At 38.3% G+C, this 15,000-nt stretch overlaps 1 pseudogene; it reads right to left on the reverse strand.

Annotated features, from left to right (window-relative positions):
* LOC137995712 (uncharacterized) overlaps positions 1–7,078 on the reverse strand; it is an 11,224-nt pseudogene extending 4,146 nt beyond the window's left edge.
* Between the last annotated feature and the right edge of the window lie 7,922 nt (positions 7,079–15,000).

The raw sequence follows: 15,000 nt of genomic DNA on the forward strand, positions 1-15,000 counted from the left end.
CTCCATTGTCATCAGCTTTGGCGGATGATATTGGAATTTCTCTCATATCCAAAGTAAACATTTTATTTTCGCGTATTCTGGAGGGTTTCTGTTTTAAGTTGGAATCTTCCGGATGTTGTAGAAGGATGTTGATCAGACTTTGGTGATCACCTTCCACACTATTTTCAGTATTTTCATTGTTCATTGTAGGCTTTGTTTCTTCTCTCTCGCTATGTTAAGAAAGAAAATATATTCGATTTCAAAAACAGGTTTGATTATACCTTTTATCAGGGGCACCCAACGAGCAGTTCGAGCCAAGAGCCTACGAGAAACATTTCTAGGATCCTTGCAATGTTTAAAGACTATCTGAAGAGATGTTTTTATCCCTTAGACGAATTTGATCTGTTCCGATATCTTAGCTAAAATATGAGGTGTTCGAAAATGTTATGGAATCATATCTGCATATCACAAATTGCTAGCTGGATGGCACATTCTAGAAACTTCCCCAAACGAATCATTTGCTCTTCCGAAATTGATAGGTGACCTTTTTTGAGAGCCAAAAATTGCAAATATATCCTTCCGGAAACGTAAGGGACTAATTTGGCCTTGTTGCGAGTCTTTTAGGTGATGTTTTAGGGGCTGAAAATTTATTCAGATACACAATTCGAAAATGCGCGGGCTTGTGTGTTCGATTATTCAAAAAGTCTAGCTCATCTTGCTTCCAGACTGATTTTTACCGAAAATAATCACCGGGTGCCCCTGCTTTTATTTATCCACGAAAAGCTTTCAGATTTGAGAATTCCCCTTTAAATCTTGCGCTTCTCAATAGCGCTTCTGCACATTTACATGTTGCTGCCAAGTTGGAACTTTGGCCGGGGCACAGAATGTTGACCTTTAATCAGAAATAGCGGAAAATCGGCGTTCCACTGTAAATGAATACTGAAGGGAAGCGATAGACCAAATGCCGTAATAATTATATTCACCTACCGAGAACAACATGGGACGGCGACAGGAAGCTGTGGCTTACTATCAGAATCTTTACAATCCTAAGGCAAGGTATAACAGAATAACTGCTTTTCAAAAAGATCTTTTTTTCACCAAGTACAGAGTATTGAAAAGGTCTGAGATAGGGCAAGTGTCTAGTCTAGGATATTTAATACTATAATGCATCTGAACACGGCCTCCCATCATACAGGTTTCAAATCACGCACCAATCAAGCTGAAACTCACAAACAAATTCCCATCGCACAGGTTTCAAATCACGCACCAAGCAAGCTGAAACCCAGAGGTTTCCTTTCATGCCATTATATCTGAAATCCGTCCAAAACTCGAAGCGCTGGACCTCAAATAAAATTTAAAAAATCCAGCATTCGGAACTCCAAGGAAGCGTAGTTGGATTTTGGTGTGACGGCTTGCAGCCATCACGACGTTTGCTCCTCTGTGATTGGCTAATAAGAAATCATCATCCAATCAGAGAGGAGCACACGGCGTGACGGCTGCAAGCATGTATCTGAAGCAATCTAAAGCCGGTATACGAAAATCCTGCTACGCATCCTTGGAGCTCCCAATGCTGGAGTTTTCGATATTATTTGAGGTCGAGCGCTTCGAGTTTTGGACGGATTTCAAGCTGAAATAACTACGCTAATAGGTAGAATGGACAATAAAGACTCCAAAAACGAAGACCAAAGATCGAAGACCGATCCTGCGCGAACGCCAAATTAAATGTGATTGAATGATGCTGAACTTACCAAATTTCAACTGAAAAATATTTGTTTAACTTAACCACTCGCCTGGAGTTTCTCGCGAGCTTTTTTGCCCCCTCGGCATCTTCACTGATGATACAGAACTCTTTTATCATATTTATAGCAAAGAGCTCTCTTATGAACGCACCGCTTTGAATGTATCGTTACTTCGGCTTTGAAAACAACTTGAAATGCTACATTTCTTTGGATGAAAATAATAATTTGTTGTATTTTACTTTGCAACTACAGTAGCTAATGAAGTAATGGATGCACCGAATTAATGCTGTTATTGTCATCTTTGATAAAATAAATCTACCTAAAATCGGGACTTTGTTTTCAAAATTTGGAAGTGGCGACGTATTGATTCTGAAGTCGCTCCAAAACGCGGTGTATTTTACGGACGTGCTGATGTTTATAATTACCAGGTCATAGTGGAAACGCCTTCGGGATTAAAATGTTTGGAAACGTTGCCAATGCGTTGAAAAACGTTGGAAAATCATTACGAATCATTGGCGAACGTTGGAATGCATTGTAATGCATTCAAAATGCGTTGAAATGCATTCTAACGCAAATTTCATTAAGCCCGGTTTTCCCAAAGAGGGTCACATATAGAACTTTGTAACACTTCCTTTAGAAGTATATGCTCCATTGTCATCAGCTTTGGCGGATGATATTGGAATTTCTCTCATATCCAAAGTAAACATTTTATTTTCGCGTATTCTGGAGGGTTTCTGTTTTAAGTTGGAATCTTCCGGATGTTGTAGAAGGATGTTGATCAGACTTTGGTGATCACCTTCCACACTATTTTCAGTATTTTCATTGTTCATTGTAGGCTTTGTTTCTTCTCTCTCGCTATGTTAAGAAAGAAAATATATTCGATTTCAAAAACAGGTTTGATTATACCTTTTATCAGGGGCACCCAACGAGCAGTTCGAGCCAAGAGCCTACGAGAAACATTTCTAGGATCCTTGCAATGTTTAAAGACTATCTGAAGAGATGTTTTTATCCCTTAGACGAATTTGATCTGTTCCGATATCTTAGCTAAAATATGAGGTGTTCGAAAATGTTATGGAATCATATCTGCATATCACAAATTGCTAGCTGGATGGCACATTCTAGAAACTTCCCCAAACGAATCATTTGCTCTTCCGAAATTGATAGGTGACCTTTTTTGAGAGCCAAAAATTGCAAATATATCCTTCCGGAAACGTAAGGGACTAATTTGGCCTTGTTGCGAGTCTTTTAGGTGATGTTTTAGGGGCTGAAAATTTATTCAGATACACAATTCGAAAATGCGCGGGCTTGTGTGTTCGATTATTCAAAAAGTCTAGCTCATCTTGCTTCCAGACTGATTTTTACCGAAAATAATCACCGGGTGCCCCTGCTTTTATTTATCCACGAAAAGCTTTCAGATTTGAGAATTCCCCTTTAAATCTTGCGCTTCTCAATAGCGCTTCTGCACATTTACATGTTGCTGCCAAGTTGGAACTTTGGCCGGGGCACAGAATGTTGACCTTTAATCAGAAATAGCGGAAAATCGGCGTTCCACTGTAAATGAATACTGAAGGGAAGCGATAGACCAAATGCCGTAATAATTATATTCACCTACCGAGAACAACATGGGACGGCGACAGGAAGCTGTGGCTTACTATCAGAATCTTTACAATCCTAAGGCAAGGTATAACAGAATAACTGCTTTTCAAAAAGATCTTTTTTTCACCAAGTACAGAGTATTGAAAAGGTCTGAGATAGGGCAAGTGTCTAGTCTAGGATATTTAATACTATAATGCATCTGAACACGGCCTGGGAACGGGGAAGGGGATCGATACAAAACTTTAAAAAACCGGATACTCTCTCCTTAAACCCTGGAGTAAATTGATCGCTTGTTAAATTAGTCACTTTTAATTAACCTGCGAACGTAGGTGTGATTTCCGGGTCCAGTATCAATGAGGATACTTAAGCCGGAAATTATGTCAAAGGCTAGGTCAAACTACAAGTAGAAATTAACTTTTTTTCATTTCAGGACGTGACCATTTCAGCTATTTTGCATCACGAGCGACCGCGAGAAAAAACCTCTCGCAGAGAGTGGTTTCATTCACAACAAGCATCTCTCACTGTGATCAAATGGACCAGTACGTGAAGACATGACAGATCTGGTTTCAATTACATTCGCGGGAAAAATGACAGATCTGGTGAACTTTAATACTAAAGAAATAAAATGACCTAAAACCAAGTACAACAACCTACAACCAGCTTCAGAATACCATTTTTATGATGTTGAGGCATTTTAGTGCTATTTTTTGCTCACTGTTAGGGACTTTGATAAATGCACATGCCACTGGAAATGTTGTCTTTTGCTTCACAGGCTCCCATCAAGAGCAAAACCAATACCCTTGAATAATAAGTCATTGTCTGCAACATGGGCCTATGGAAAGAAATTGCAAAGGTAGCCCCGTCGGGCTTCAAAATAATAAATACGAAGCGTTAAAGACTTCTGTTGAAACTGAAGTTTGTGTTCTCACATGACTCATAAGCCCAGCAAACTCGTAACACAATGACTGACATGACCAGGGAAAAAACACGCAGAAATTGTTTACAAAGGAGCAGTGCCAAGATTCCTTTGGTTTTTCGAGGAATACACAGACTATGTTTTCGAGGTCAGTGTTTTCGAGGTCTGCTATTCTGAGGTTTGTCTGAGGTCAAAGGAGCCCAGGAAAATTGATAAGGTTGGGTAATATAACCTTTAGACCTTAAATACGTCTTGGAGAATTTCCCTACAAATATCGTCTTACCTCGAAAACGGCAGGGCTTTCCTCCAGCTTTAGGGGCGTTGATGACGGTAAATAATTTGGAAGATCCTGAAACAATATGCAAAAACGAGAAAGAGAAAGTAAGTTCACAAGTATGCGAGATTCATGTATGAACATTTAAAGGCCATTTAATTAGTGATTATAGTAATGTTTGTACTTCTAGCTCTAGCCAAGACATCAGATGAGTCAGACAGGACAACCGGGTCTTCGCGCGTGGCCGCCATCATCGACTATATACATGGACGTGTGTGGATCTGTAATGCATCATGCCGTCACCTGGAGTCATGCGTAGTGACACGACTTTTCCCCTTCATTCGTGACAGATGACCTTGTTTGTCACTCTATAACCTGTTGTACCATATTTTCTCTTTTGATGTAACCAAAGAACAAATGGAAAGATAACGATACTTGCCACACTTCGTTGAGGCCTTGCTTCAGGAATAAGGTCTATTAATGATTTACTTTGTAGTGGACCATAGTTACTACAAAAGGCGCGTCGTGGCACGAATGTAGACGAAAATTACCCTAAGAGCCCTCAAGATGGATGTTTACGGAGAGCAAAGATGTCTTTATTCGATGGCCGGCCGACTAGACATCGATTGGACTGATGTATCTCTGAATGGAAGTTCTTTCTCGTGAAAAGCTGCATTCGCTCATATATTTTTGTCCTGGTTTTGCCAACCTTATGAATGTGTCACAGGACTATCAAAGGTATTCTGGGTAGTTTTCCAGAGGCCCTAATCTATGAATACTTGGTACTGGTCTTCTTGGGTGGTTTCTATTGTTGTGAGATCGTTGTGGGTCGTTTTGAGATCGTTGTGGGTCATTGTGGATCGTTGTGGGTCGTTCCGGCTTTTAGAAACTGCGGTTTGATCACGCGTTTAATTTTAAAACTGAAATTTGAAATGATTTTAAAAGAAAAGATGTAGTCCAAAAATCAACAGCTTTCAATACTGTTTTATGAATCTACTTGAGATGCATTTCGCGAACAATTTCGAGAATTGGCGTGTGTGAGAGCCCGCCGCACTCACGTTTCATTTTCTTAGTCAATTAAAGATAAGTTGTCTGTGCCGATTGTAATGCTGAAACTAATTTCCTATTGTTTTTCACAGATCGAAACAAAAGGAGTATTCCTTTATTATTCAAACTGTCAAAACAGGATATAAAAAGCCCGCATAAAGACTGTTTAACTGCTTTAAGATCGACCATTATGGATTTCACTGTTGGCGCAAAAAATCGAAGCTGTAGATCAGTTAGAGAAGAGAAGTGATTAATATTAAAGCTATTGTTCATTCTTCGATGATAAACAAAAGAAAATTGTCACACATTTTGTCAAAGGGTCTTCATTTCTCCATTCTAATACTCATTTACTCCATCTCTAAAAATTCAATAATTGAAAATTTTTCAGGTATTTTTTAGCCGACAACCTTGCGATCGAGTCGAGATTCAACATGTGTTTCGCTACTTCAGTGCATCATACATGACAGTACCCTACAGTTGTCATAACAACCGACATGGACTGACCAATTGTGTTATGCGGTTAGCATCTCGTGTTTGTCTTCTGAGCAAGCAGAGTTTTCTGTGTGAAGCGAAAGCGGCAATCGATAGTCAATGTTTTATTCATCGTGCGACAATGTGTTCGGGAATTGGGGATATTATAAATGGTAGCAAAGACAACCAGAAAAATAGAAATTAGGCGCCATCCATACGTTCCTTGTCAAAGCTATGAAAACTCCTGAGGAGTATTCAGAGATACATCAGTGTTTTTGAAGAGCTTAAAAAATAGTCGTATCTGTCATGTTCAGCTGGGATCAGGTGAGATGTTTATTATTTGATTCTCCTGCTAGCTTTTCACTGAGATCTGTCATCGACCAGATAACAAGAGAGATTAACAAATCATCCAACCAGAAATTTTCAAATAAAGGAAAAATATCTCACCTACTTCAAAGGTTTGCGGCCTTCGGAAAAAGAGCCACATAATCGTCAAGTCTTAGACAGGAATGAGTAATGAATCCAGAACAATAGATTGAATTCATGAATTCTTAACAACCTCAAAATTTGGGGTACACACTTAAATCGGTGTGAAGTTGTCATGCCATTGATGGTTCTTACAGATAGTTTATTAACACGTGAAGCTGCATAACTTAGGGTTCCTAATGGCAGAATGTACTCAGAGAAAATTTTAACTCCTGTTTCATCAATAGCTGACAACTGATAAAGCTCTGCATTTTTACCAGTACAGGTTGTCTCTGTATCAAAGACGACAAACTTGTAGAAATTTGGAAGGATCATACGAAAGAGTCAGTTGATTACCAATTTCTCATATTTCACTCGCTCACTGACTGAGATGTTCTTCATCAAACGATCTAAGTCAATCAGTGATGTTGGTGCAAGCTGTTGTGTCCTAGGGTCTAAGTTCAAACCTACTGAGTTTCCGTATGTTGTTCCTTCTTTAGCTTCTTTACAAAGTGCTTGAGCTGATTTTTGACCATGCAACTGACTCCTTCTGTACTTGAATTTCTTGTCTGGCTTTCTTTTTCTGTCCATGTTAACTTTTTTTTCCACTGTGTAACTGACAAAGATGCCCAGGTTAAATGTTAAGAACTTCAAGCACTCTACTCACATAGTTGTAGCCAATATTTTTTTGAGCAACTGCACATGCAACTTGGAAGTCGTTACTTTCACTTCCCCCATAGAAGCGAGTTTTGGAGTTTTTTGAAGCAATAATACTGTTTAAAGATTCATTTCTTTGAGAATTAGCACCAGGAGAAAGCTTGCTTTTAACGACATCGGTGGTATACTTAGAAAGCAATTCGTTTAAAGCTCGTTGCAGTGGTTCACCTTGCAAATCCTTCCCATTGGGTAAATCACTGTGTTTTTAAGTGGCAGGACTTTTTTTAAATCCACACCAGGAATATCACACATTGCATGATTACCAAATGCATGTGGCACAATGCTCTTTAGGTTTGCTCTCAAATTTTCAGGCTCACCAACATTTTGAGATTGGCATAGCTAAAACATTTTGAAAAGTAATTGATCACTTTTGAACTTAAAATGGAACAGTTTGGATTTTTGAACCGGTCTTGTATTAGCGTGTGGTGAGAGAACTCTTGGCATGAATAATGTCTGACCATTTTTCCACACCATATGGCACTTTGCTATGAATATCAGCCAGAGTTGTGCTGTCATCATCTCCAATGTAAGTAGAAAATTTGACTCTGGCATCAGGTGCACTGCACCAGAGCTGGCATGCCACTTCTCGTTCCATGAATTTTGAAGACGCAGAATGATTTTTCCTGCAATCATGATTTTTTAAAGTTTTGCCTGCCTTTTTACCAGCATCACAGAACCTGCAGGTTTTGCATCTAGTTGCATAGGACAATACTTTCCCTGTGACAACACCCATTGGAGCCACCTGCCCTGTTTCTCTCGAGGTTTAAATTACTCTGGCAACTGCCCCTGGCAACTACTTCAACTGCATTACCAATTTCTCTTTCCCGCCTTTTGTAGAGAACACTGTTTATTGAAGGAATGTTGAACACAGATAAAAAATTGTTTAACTGGGTTAGACCAATACCAGCATGTAAAGAACCTAATACTGCTCTTGTATTGATGTCATCAGCTTTTGGCCCTCGGCTTCCAGTTCTGTGTTGGCCAGAAGTGTTGACATTATTCAGCTTTCCACAACAGTTGCACTTTACAATAAACAAACTACTCAGTTGTTGTAATCGCACTTTGCGCGTTTGTTTCCAGTTTCCTCTCGGAAAAAAAAAACTGTTGTGAGCCACCTTAAAAGTACATTATTCTAAATCAGTAGAGTATTGCTTATGATATTGCCTAATTGCCTGTTACTGTTACAGATATGTAACTGTAACTATACAGCCAGCACCCCTTAGCCTTAACTGCATCTTTCATGAAAGGAAGAGCAAAACTGTCAAGTTGAAATAGCAATAAATTTATGCGACTTGTCAGCACCCCGAATAGTCTGGAGAATGTAATTCACATTACCATCTGTAAAAGTTCAGATTTCGGGGCTGTCTCTCTACAAGTCAATGGCAATTTTATAGCTATGATAAAAAAAATAAAAATGAAAATTTAATGAGTTAAGTGCTCAAACTGTAACATTTAAGGAACAAAATTTGCTCCCTGAATGAACTATTAAATCGTAAATCCCACTAATACAATGAAATCCCACCTCTAAGAACCAGGGCCCACTTGTTCAAAGCCTGATTTAAGTAATCCTGGATTACGGGAACTTAAATTGCAGTCTGCTTACTGATCAGAAAAAGTTGCTGCAAGATTTTTTAGCCTCAAAAAATTGACTAGACTTTGTTTGTCTTTAACCATGGATTAATGTTACTTGGCTTTTGAACAACTGGGCCTAGGTGATTAATTAAGAAATGGTAAGCGCGCAGCGTGCAACTATCGAGTTATGGACGCACGCGGGAGGTTGCTAAGCAAACCTCCCAAGTGCGTCCATAACTCGATAGTTGCACGCTGCACGCTTACCATTTCTTTTATAACATAATCGTGAACACCACTCCTGTGTGTTTCGCTTGTATTTGCATAAATCAAGTTTGGTCAACAGACGATGTCAACACAACTTTGCTTTTTTAAGACAACTTTGAATTAACAAGACAAAATGAATATCATAAACAAACAGTTTTCCCAGTCAAAACTTTTATTGGAATCAACAATAATTTGCTCTTAGGAGAGAAAACATTTCGATTTTCTTGCGAGCGTCGACACAAACACGCTGTCTTTGCACATGCTTCGCTTCTGTTGAAAGCGATCAAGCTATCGCAAACAGCACAACTTTTCCAATCCAAAAAAAACGACGTTACACTATTTCAACTCAAATGGCCGATGAAATAAATCTCAAGAATAAAATCGACATTCCAAAACACTATTTACTTTCCTGTAGCATCTTCCCTGGTCTCATAAAATCCATTTCAATTCCGCGATTCGGCTTGAATATTTAAGCACAGTTTAAATTGTGTTTTGGAAATCAAAAGCAGTACAAACACGAAACGCTCTTTCGTCGCTTTAAGACCTTCAATTCTCCTCCGCTGCTGATTAATCTTTAGGGCTATGTCTTTCTTTTTTGAGCTCTGTAGAGGTTCACCCCGATTCTAAGAGGAGGAAAATATGTCTCGGAAAATTAGGACTGATGCGCTCGTGACGGCATTTTCTTCTTAAGTTAGATCACACGTCAGCTGTCGTCAGCGAGCGTGCACCGATGGGCAAATAGAAATGATCAATTGGCCAATCAGAACGCGCGTTTTATCCAAGTTATGTTATAAAAACCTATAGCCAGTATTTAATAGTAATACATGAAGCAGCAGTTAACCTACGATTTGTGACAAAATTACTTCAGATGGTTTGAAAACAATGAAAGTGTCGTTGCCAGTGTGCTCTGTTGGCAAAGAAGAATATTTAGTTTTCTAATTAAGAAAAAAGTAAAATCGTTCTCTGGTAAAAAGTTTTGAAAAAACTATGAGCTTTCGACAGACTGAACTGCTGCCTTCAACGGATAAAAATGTGTGAAGCCTAAAAGCGAAAGAAATTTAAATATAACGAAAAATTCGCATAAATTAAAGGGTAAAAGCATGTAGTGGAAAGAATGTTTAAAATGCTAAGAAAATTAGTGTTTCTTCAAGAGAATGTGATATTGTCTTGAGAGCGGGCACGAATTGTTGTCTGCCCCTACAGTTTTTGCTGTTGCCATGACTCCAATGTCTTTCTGCTCCGGTTGTTTGCTTTGTCAATGATTTTAGAATTGTTAAAGTCAATATCATGATTAAAAGTCCACGCGTGTTTTGCGACATTTGAGCCTTTAGTACAATGCTTTAAGTTCCTCATATGTTCCTTTCTCCTAGTAGTAAAGGATCTTTTAGTTTCGCCAATGTAGCTCCACGGGCAAGATGCGCATGGAATTTTATAGATGACATTGCACTGGTCGTCTTCAGCAGGTCGAAACTTAGGGATAGGGAAATGCTGCTGTAAAGTTTTAACTGGTCTGCTAGTGACTTGGATGTCGTGTACGTGTACACTTTAACAATTCTAAAATCATTGACAAAGCGAACAACTGGAGCAGAAAGACATTGGAGTCATGGCACACGGCAAAAACTGTAGGGGCAGACAACAATTCGTGCCCGCTCTCAAGACAATATCACATTCTCTTGAAGAAACACTAATTTTCTTAGCATTTTAAACATTCTTTCCACTACATGCTTTTACCCTTTAATTTATGCGAATTTTTCGTTATATTTAAATTTCTTTCGCTTTTAGGCTTCACACATTTTTATCCGTTGAAGGCAGCAGTTCAGTCTGTCGAAAGCTCATAGTTTTTTCAAAACTTTTTACCAGAGAACGATTTTACTTTTTTCTTAATATGAATCCTGGTAACGGATCTTCAATATTTTTACGTATTTAGTTTTCTGCGATACCCCTCCCTCTCCCACCTAATCAATGTTGTACTGCTGTTGACATGGCTCATACAAAACAGCAAATAACATAACATTGTCCCGGAGGTGAGCAGACTGGGGGGCATTTTCGTGCTGAGCTTGAGAGAGACCCTAAATGATAAAGAGTTTCTCAGCAATTTTGGCGCCAGTTGTCTGTATGAAATAACTTTGTATGAACTGTAATGATGACGTATTAGAAACGTTTTTGTGGGTTAATATGTGAAATACACACATTTTGTATTTTTTTATGGGATGTCATGTGATGTAGTAGTCAGAACAGTGATGTAACAGCTGGTGTGATTGCAGACAGTTCAGTGTTGAACCTGGTTTTCAAACAGAAAATTTATAACGAGATAAGGGCATTTGCACACTTGGCATGCATTTGCGAAGGGTGGAAAGTGAATGATATTATCTAGGAAACTGGTATTTCACAGGCTTTGATGTACCGCTTTCTAAGAAAGAGAAATTTAACGGAAGTAATCATTGCAGAGAATGTCAATTACAATGACCAAGATGTGGACGTGGAACGTCCAGTGAAGTTAAGTTCACACCACAAACACTTATTATTGAGAGAAAGGACATCTTACTAAATAATGACAATTTCACGGAGATATTTGCAGTGTCTTGGATTTTACATACCTTGAAATAAAGTGAAGCATTCGGAACATTGCGTGACATTTAGCATTCCCTGTTGACATTCACCATACATCATTTCATTTTAACTTGTTACAAGGGGTATTTTAAAAAGGAAATATAAATAGCAAAGACAGTTCATAACTTTATTTCTTATTTCTTTATTTCTATTTCTCATGACAAAAAAGATATTTAAGTTTATGTTGATTCGCAGATAGCAAATTTGCTATTTGAGGCGGGTCAATCATCAAACAAAACTTTAGTTACAATATTAAGTAGAGAAAATGTAAAACTAAATAGTGAAACATTGTTAAATTTTAAAGAGAAGCATACCTGGTAAATACATCAATAGTTGTACCAATAAAGTATAGGAGCAGATTAGATACTAAAGTAATTAGATCAATTTGTTTTAATTGTGCAGTCTTTAAATTTGGAGGAAATATTTTCGACATCAAGATTATAATCTTCATTATCTAGGAACTGAAATAAAGACAATTTCATTTGTTTTTTAAAGGAATTTTGCTTGAGAAAGCCTTTTTTCGTAAGTTAAAGTTAAGTAAAAATTAACATACCGTATCCGATCCTGGTAACCCAAATTCCCATGTGTATGTTTGTGAAAAGCTTAATTAATGCCCTGGCCTGGGCAAAGGAACCAAGAGTAGTTTTGCGTAATTTCTTGGCACATTCAAAACTTGTTGAAATGCCCTTCTTTTGCTAAATCCTCCAAATACACACGAAATTTCGCGCATGTGCACGAAATTGCAATAATATCGGAACAATAGTTGCATTCACTTTTTATAGAAATTTCGCCGAAAATTCGCCTCCTTCGAAATATTGCACAATTTTGTCAAATTTCATCGAAATTCGCTCTCATTACTTTTGCACAGTACTGTATGTACTTATACTCATTGCCATCAGCGCAGTATGGGCCAGGGCATAAAGGTGAAACAAACGTTTTTCCCAACCTATGATCTAAATTATCATGTGACCAGGGTTTGGACTTTCGGGTAGCTGCTGCCGTCACTGCTCCAGCGTTGGGTCTCTCAGATACTGCGGAGAGATGTTCAAGCCACATTTCAACATCTGACTCTGGCAAAAGTGTTTCTTTAGCGAGAGCAGAAATGCTTTGTTGGTCATTGACTGGCAATTGACGTTCTCTCTTGGCTTCCAAATATCTACTTATGGTTACTGGTGGCTCTTTCATACACTCATTTGTCCCATGCATCAAAACATGCCTGATGTTTTCTTCAGATATAGTGCTCAGCACAAAATGACTGACAGTCTGAGCACCAGCCTCCCCAAGGTCTTGTTGGATCAGGAATAGGAAGAGGGAAGTATGTGATTGGAGCACCACCAGTAAACCATTGAGCCACAATGTCTCAGGCTTAGCCTTTTGACACACTGGATGACAAAACACACAAAAAATGCCATAACATTAAAGTTCAGTCATCCTTTAGCCTTATTGAATGTTTCCAAGAAAAAATTGAAGCTTCTTAGCACTTTTCTAAAACGAATGTCACTCTTTCAGCACATATTAAAAGGAAGAAAGATTTGCTAACTGCCGGAATGTCAGTTGAGCCTTGGACTAGCCTCTTGGTGTTTAGAAACACAAAGTTAAAAGTTTGCACTCTTTTAGTCTGTTTACATTAGACAATGATATCACATGCTTTTGATGTAAACTAAGTTGTGTAAAAGGGCAACCCTGTACAAAAACCCATCAAAGGCATTTGACAACTTTGAGAAAAGTGAATTTGCCCTTAGTTGTTCTTTTATTTGAAGTCGGGTAAGATTGAAAATTTCCGAAACATGGGTTAAAAATCACCAATGCTGATATTGGTACCCAGAAATAGCCTATTACATGTATATGGCGAGTGTTGTGGTGTATTGTTTTTCCCTCAAAATTACAAAATATTGAAGGCTACTGATGTCGACACAAAGTCCATGTAATCAACACGCATTTAAGGTGCAATAAATTCCTGCCTCACACATTCGGAATAATACAATTGAGAAAGATGATGTCTGCAAGTATTTCAAGCCCAAAGATCACATTCTTAGTGCAAAAAGAAAGTTTTGAGAATTAAGTAAAGATGGCCCATATTTCCATGCCTGAAAATTTCACTTTAAGACTCTTTTTGAAGTTCTCTGTGCCATATCCAGTATAACTCCCATTTCCACAAAAAAGTGATTGGCTCAAAAGGAATACAAAAATTTCTTTGGTACTTTTATTTGATTGAGAGAAATAATGCAAAGAAGTTCTTTAAAATCATGGCGATAACTCTCCACAAACAGGCAGCGGTCAAACCCTTTATCCAGACTTTATTGGCTACTACTCACAAAAAACTTTCAATTGGCCGGAAATTTTGAAGACTCTATAATAGGCTCATCTTTCAATCAAGTACTTGAAGATTGATGACTGGGATATATATTTCAGCCTGGTAACATGGAAATATATCAACAACCAAGTGAAATGACCCAGATCGCTACAGGTCATCAACGACTTTTCTCCTTTAGTTCGATTCTTCATCTCGCCTAAAAGTTATCACTCGTTTTTGTCCAATTGCCAAAGAGACAATTGTCATTTTCTTTGACGAAAATCCCAACTTTGGTCAACTTTCCACATGAAGGTTTTAAATGCCGTCAATTTTGTTGTTTGTCACGCAATCTATGTAGTATATAAATCACCTTTTTTTACAACTCTAATGCATACCCCCCATGCTATTGTCATGTACTCTCTGGACCTGTCTAAAAGCCTCGTCATTGCTTTTTTTGTCTAACTAACCCTACAAAGTAATTCATTTATTTTCTTTCTGCATGTTTTTCCTTTCAGCACTTCTTATGGAATGGATCATTGGAGCAAAAGGTTGCGAACAAAGCAACATTAAATATAACAATCTACATAGCTGATAATCGTTTAATGTCATGCACTCTGTTCAGTTAATGAAGATCAGGAACCCATGACTAGGAGCGAACAACTCCCACACAAGGCCTTTGCCACAGCATTCTACTGTTAGACTAACACATGCAGTTCGGTGATGCTATGACATCAAGTTAGTCATCGGGCACCTGTGGGTTGTGTGAAATGCAATCTAAAAATAAACCGGTCTGTGACAGGAATAAAGGGCTGTTCTGAACTATGTCACTGCGTTCCACCGCAGAGAAAACATTTAAGTTGCAATCAGCAGAAAGGCAACAACACGTTGAAATAGGAAGGACACGACCAGTTGTGTTTATTGGGGACGAGAAAAAGCTAACATACAAGAAATAAAGTAGTGGCGGAGAAAAAACGAATTACATCACTGTAAACTACGAGACTAAACGTAAACAGCATACTAGAAAAATTAAGCTCGGCAAGGTGTGCGAGCGGTAAAA

This window comes from Montipora foliosa, chromosome 3 (genome assembly GCF_036669935.1).
Source record: "Montipora foliosa isolate CH-2021 chromosome 3, ASM3666993v2, whole genome shotgun sequence".
Taxonomy (NCBI): domain Eukaryota; kingdom Metazoa; phylum Cnidaria; class Anthozoa; order Scleractinia; family Acroporidae; genus Montipora; species Montipora foliosa.